We start from the raw sequence: 6,000 nt of genomic DNA, 5'->3' as shown, positions 1-6,000 counted from the left end.
ACTTCGCCCCTGATTTTCCCGGTTAATATAAATGCGACTTAAGCGCGCTATAAGATTTGCTCCTGTTTAGGCTTGTTTATATTTGTTTAGTTTTTTTATAAGCTTGAAAATTCGAGTCGCACCCAAATTTTATTGCAGTCGTTCCTCGGATTTCGTCTTGCGATAAGGCGCCTGAGCTGCTCGTTGCGTTTCGAATCGCCGTTCCCTCAGTTCGGTTGTCTCTGAAGCCACTTTTACACGCCTCTCTAGTGCATTTTCCTCCGGTGACTTTATCATTGCTCTTTTATTTCACTCTGTCACTTCATCTGTTTCCGCATCCCGTTTAGCCAGGTGATACTGTCTTCGCTGTTCTGCTTCGTGCACGCCGTTCTGCTTCGTCATCTGACGAAGGAGCCGCTTCATCCATTATTGATCGCTTGCTGCACTGCACGTTCCTACAGCGACTTCATCCTTCGCCTCTTCTTTCTGGCACCTGTAAGTTCCCTAACCGCGCTTCTCGCTCTCGAGCTTCACACCCTCTCTAGATCTACACTCGGCTGCAGTTGGCGCGACGCTCCTCCGAGCTTACCCGAGCTTCCTTCCAATGGCTGCAGCTGGCGCGACGCTCCTCCGAGCTTACCAAGCTTCCTTCCATTGGCTGCAGCTGGCGCGACGCTCCTTCGTTCTTCCTTCTATTGGCTGCAGCTGGCGCGACGGCCTCCGAGCTTACCCGAGCTTCCTTCCATTGACTGCGCCTGGCGCGACGATCATCCGTGCTTACCCGAGCTTCCTTCTATTCGCTACAGCTGGCGCGACGCTCCTCCGAGCTTACCCGTGCTTCCTTCTATTGGCTGCAGCTGGCGCGACGCACATCGGAGCTTACCTGAGCTTCCTTCCATTGGCTGCAGCTGGCGCGACGCTCCTCAGAGCTTACCCGAAATTCCCCCTCTGGCTACAGCTGGCGCGACGCTCCTCCGAGTTTACCCGAGCTTCCTTCCATTGGCTGCAGCTGGCACGACGCTCCTCCGAGCTCACCCGAGCTTCCTTCCACTGGATGCAGCAGGCGCAACGCACATCCGAGCTTACCCGAAATTCCTTCCACTGGCTACAGCTGGCGCGACGATCATCCGTGCTTACCCGAGCTTCCTTCCATTCACTACAGCTGGCCGACGCTCCTCCGAGCTTACCCGTACTTCCTTCTATTGGCTGCAGCTGGCGCGACGCCCATCGGAGCTTACCCGAGCTTCCTTCCATTGGCTGCAGCTGGCGCGACGCTCCTCTGATCTTACCCGAAATTCCTTCCTCTGGCTACAGCTGGCGCGACGATCATCCGAGCTTACCCGAGCTTCCTTCCATTGGCTGCAGCTCGCGCGACGCTCCTCCAAGCTTAACCGAGCTTACTTCTGAAATAATCTGAAATAAATGTACTTTAAAAACATTCGAGCGCTATCAGCCCTAAAGAAAAGTCGCGTGTGAATTTTTGAAACATGTCCGTAAGAACGCGCGGTCAAATCAGGTCTACGCGTCGGGTAACACTCCCCATTATCCTTCTGGCCCTTCGGAGCTTTATGGAGGCTAAAAGTGCCACACTACATGGACCAACAGCAAGCCTTCTAGCTTACGGAATTTTGAGCACAGCTGTACAGATCGGTGTTTAGGCACCAGGCTTTAGCCTTTGACCCATAGCCAGTTCATTGACTTCTCATTAGATGATTCTACCTTCTGCTTTCCTACGATAATTTCATCTTAGAGGAATTCATTGGAAAGGGCCTCAGTGGTTCATAATTTTAAATTTGCTCACATGCTAGATGAAGACGTTGGTTGGGATAACGGTTTCGTTTGTTAGCTGCAGCCATACGAACTTGTGAGTACTCTACAGCGATTACTTCTGGCGCGCGCAAATATACGCGTATACGCGAGAAGAGGCATAAATCACTACTGACCAGATGAGGCTGGTTAGGGATATCATTCTATGTGTAGTCGAAGACGTCCGCTCTGACGTCCTTTCGATGCCACTGATTTATAACAATTTAAGTTGAAGTTCATTGGTTTCTATAACATTCCGTTGACTTTTGTTGGATGTCACTACCTTCTGGGGTATTCGCTTCATTGAAACAACGAATACCTTTATTTGGTATTCAATGACCAGGTGTGAGGCGCTCATGGAATAGCGTTTTATAGTCCTCCTAAGAAAAAAGGAAGAGTTGGGCGAGTTAATGCTCGTTGAATAGCTGAGACAGTTTGCGGGGAAACGCAAAGGTCAAGTTAAGACGATTCTCACAGCGCCACGGCCACTGAGAACCCCATTGAATGCGATATAGTTAAGGCCCCCTTCTGCAGAAAATGCGTTGTCGTCTGTGTTGTGAGCGGAAAAGCAGGTGGCTCACCAGCCACCTAGGTCGCGTGGCCTTGTGACGCCATCACAACCTGCACTTCATTGCGAGCAAACTGCCCACTATGGTAGGCGGCAGTTAAATAAATGGCAAGCTGCGAGAGGTTGCTCGGGTCCGCAAACCTTACCGACCGGTGTCTGTGTTTTGAAACAGCCACCTACCGGGAAAGTGGCGCATCGCTTAACCGCTGCACCACTGAGCCGGGAGTGTTACGGGTACTTCCCGCGATCTATGAATGTAGAGAATGGCCAGTTTCGCATATACATGCATGTAGGCAGAACCTAGGCGACAGAGAAGGAGCAATTGCGCGGGGGGGACCTTTAATCCTATCGCATTTTACTCTTAGGGTTTAAGCTTTATGCGACGGTAGAATAAAGAACAGTATCCGTGTCTGCGAAATGATACAAAAAGAGGACCACAGACCGCTAGTGGGACCCAATAACTCTATCGCGTCATGCCGTTAAGGCGAGCTTAAGTATCCCCTCAAGTTTTTCTTCTTCTTCGTGTTTTCGTGCTAGTTATTGTGCCTTAGCCAGCCATTCTGCTCAGTAATTTGCCAGGAAAGGTTAGTGTCTCTGCTCATAGTAATTAGGCTTACACCACACACTGTTATTTAAGGCACATGAGCATAGTCATCAATCTCGACACATCAGGTCCCCAGTTTTTTTCCACATTAACAGGACTACTGCCGCGCCACGTACGTGATGCCCTCCTACGACTCTTCTCCGCTCTCTCCTGTCCAGCGATGGACGGAGGAAAGGAGTTGCTTCGTCCTCACCCCTTGCGTGCTTCTGTTTTTTGCCGCCAGGCGGCGTGACTAAGCAGTCCACCACGTGACCAACAGTACGTCGTGTCGTGATCGCGGCGGCGAACGGCAGCGGTACTTAGTAGCGCAGTAGTGCACAACGAGAGGGTGTGGGTACGCGCCGCTGCCAGCAGCCCTTTGTGTTCTTTTTCAGGTCGCTTTGTTCCGCTCCCGGCCGGCCGCTGTTCTTTTATTAGACCGCGCGCCGCTACGTGAGTGGAGTGAGCGATGACACAGCCAGTCGGAACTGCGAAACGGCGCATACATTAATGCTTAGCCGTTGCGTTCCGCGCATCTTCAAAATACTTGGGGTCGCGGGCAACTACGGCGGGAATCTATCCAGATTTTGTGAGTTACTCAACGGTCGCGCGATTGTAAACTTGCTGATAGCATATTTTACGCTGGGGATTATTTCCTGCGGCCTTCTTCTGCAGCAAACACGAGCAGTAGAAAAATACTCTTAATTTCGTTGCCAAGAGCCTGACTTGGCTTTCTTTTTCCGTAGAGACCAACTCCTCTTTTCAGCTGGTATTCGAAGACTAACAAAGCTTAAACGAAACTGACGGCGCGGAGGGGATGAATAACTTAGTCTCAATACAGTAGGGACGCTATAGGGCAATGAAACAAAATTATATTACCAAATCATAATCATAACACGCGGCTGGCGCTAAACAAGATATATATTCTATAAGGATACGCGTGGCAGAAAAAAAAAATACTGGCATGGGCACTTTATGTTCACCACAACTTGAACGGTCATGACTCAATATCAACGTTGCACATGCGGATAGCGTGGTCACACCCCGTGATATGAAACGCCTCAGCAGTAAATATTCCTTTCTACGAAATTTGTGCTCCATGGTCGGATAATTCGTGCATTTGCATCGCGGTGCCGGCATCCACTGAGTTTAGTCTAAAAAAAAAATTGTGTTTTGGTTCTGGCAGTCTTGCAGTCTTTCTTCAGTCTTCCTTCAGTCATTCTTGCAGTCTTTGATTATGCAATCCCTTGCAGAGGCCAGTCAAGAAATCAGTACTTTATAAGTTGATCCGGTAGAACCTCATAAAATGCGCGTCGTCCTTCGTAAGGTACCTCGCTATGAGCAGCTTTGGCTGCGTAGCTACGAGCTTATATCTGACACAGAAAAGATTAATCATGCGTCAGACCTGCAGCGGGTAATTTTTCGCTGCTTCAAGCGAAGGGAATGAGTGGCAATACAGGGTAATGAATTGCGTAGTTTTGTTTTAATATTAAATGCAAACAAAAAACTTCAAATTGCGTCACAAACTCGTTTTTCTCATGATGTTTCTAATCAACCATGTCGTGCGCCAGAGGCGGATTAATGACCACCCCCCCGCCTAAGCGACTAATTTTGCATAAAAAATTTTCTGGACCACATTTTTTTGACGCAAAAATTACAAGGCGTTCATCGTACAATTGAAATTTCCATCCTCACCCAGGACTGCCCTCCACAAGTGGCCCATAGATCCGGCCGTCTAAATTGGTTGTTGGGGAAATTCGGAAATGGCACAGTATCTGTCTCACATATCGGCAGACACCTGAACCGCGCCGTAAGGGAAGGGATAAAGGAGGGACCGAGAGAAGAAAGGAAGAAAGAGGTGCCGTTGTGAAGGGCACCGGAATAATTTCGGCCACCTGGGGATCTTTAACGTGCACTGACATCGCACAGCACTCGGGCGCCTGTTACGTTTGGCCTCCATCGAAACGCGGCCGCCGCGTCGGCATCGAACCCGGGTACTCCTGATCAGTAGCCGAGCGCCATAACCCACGCGTCAATATCTTAATGACATAGGAAAAGGATGAAATAAATGATTTTGGATGAGGTAAATGTGAAGTGGAACAGCGGTTTGAATTGGATGTCACTTTGAACGGGGGGGGGGGGGGGGTAGCTGCAAGACTGCGTGGCTTCCACAGATGGCAGATAGATCCTACCAAAAGCTTGCGTGCCCTAAAGTCCTACCTCGGTAGATATCTCGGTAGATTCAGAAAGTGGACGTACAACTTGCTTAAGTACTTTTTAATAATTTATTTGAAGCTTTTGATATCCATGCAAAGTGCAGGACATCTTTAAGAATACTTTGGAGGTCAGTATTTCTAGGCCGTCGTTAAGCTTTCTCGTCTCCTGCATTACTGGAAATATAACCCAGTATGATGACAGGCTCAATTCCAAGTCGCATCAGTGGATTGAGTTTGAGCCGCATCAGTGGATTGAGTTTGAGCTGAATTCTTTTTCGGTACTATGACGCTCATAAGTTGAGAAAGCAGTGGCACAAACCAGCGGTACCAGGAGCAGAGACATGTGAGAACCGAGGACGCCAGTTTACAACTTCTCGAGAGTAGTATATTTAAACGCGCCAACGAAGCAGCGTGAACTTATTTCTAAAGCTGACTGCTTGTGTTCACGCAGCTTATCGGCGCAAAAAGCTAAGATTATTTTTGTAAAAGATAGTTTAGAGGTCATTCAGATGGGAGTATATAGCTCGGGCCTGGTACTAAGCGCGGAGAAGTCGGGAGGTAGGTAAAAGAGGGATGAGGCTAGGCATTGAGGGCACTGTAAAGAGAGATAACCGAACTAACTCACACAAAGCGGAAGTCCGGCAGGCGGTCGAGTGCACCACAGGCGTTCTAGAGTCCAGCACGAAAGATCGCCGCCTATGCTCTTGAAATGCGACCAATAATGAGTGAGTGCGTGTTTCTGTTACACTCGCGAGGAATCCTCGATCAAACCCCACAACCACTGCCGAAACATCGCTGCCGAATGACAAAGTGGATGGCCGTTCGGTGTCAGACCTTCATCGCTCGAT

Source organism: Amblyomma americanum, chromosome 3 (assembly GCF_052857255.1).
Source record: "Amblyomma americanum isolate KBUSLIRL-KWMA chromosome 3, ASM5285725v1, whole genome shotgun sequence".
In the NCBI taxonomy this organism is placed as follows: domain Eukaryota; kingdom Metazoa; phylum Arthropoda; class Arachnida; order Ixodida; family Ixodidae; genus Amblyomma; species Amblyomma americanum.
Note: the sequence above shows the minus strand (reverse complement) of the source record.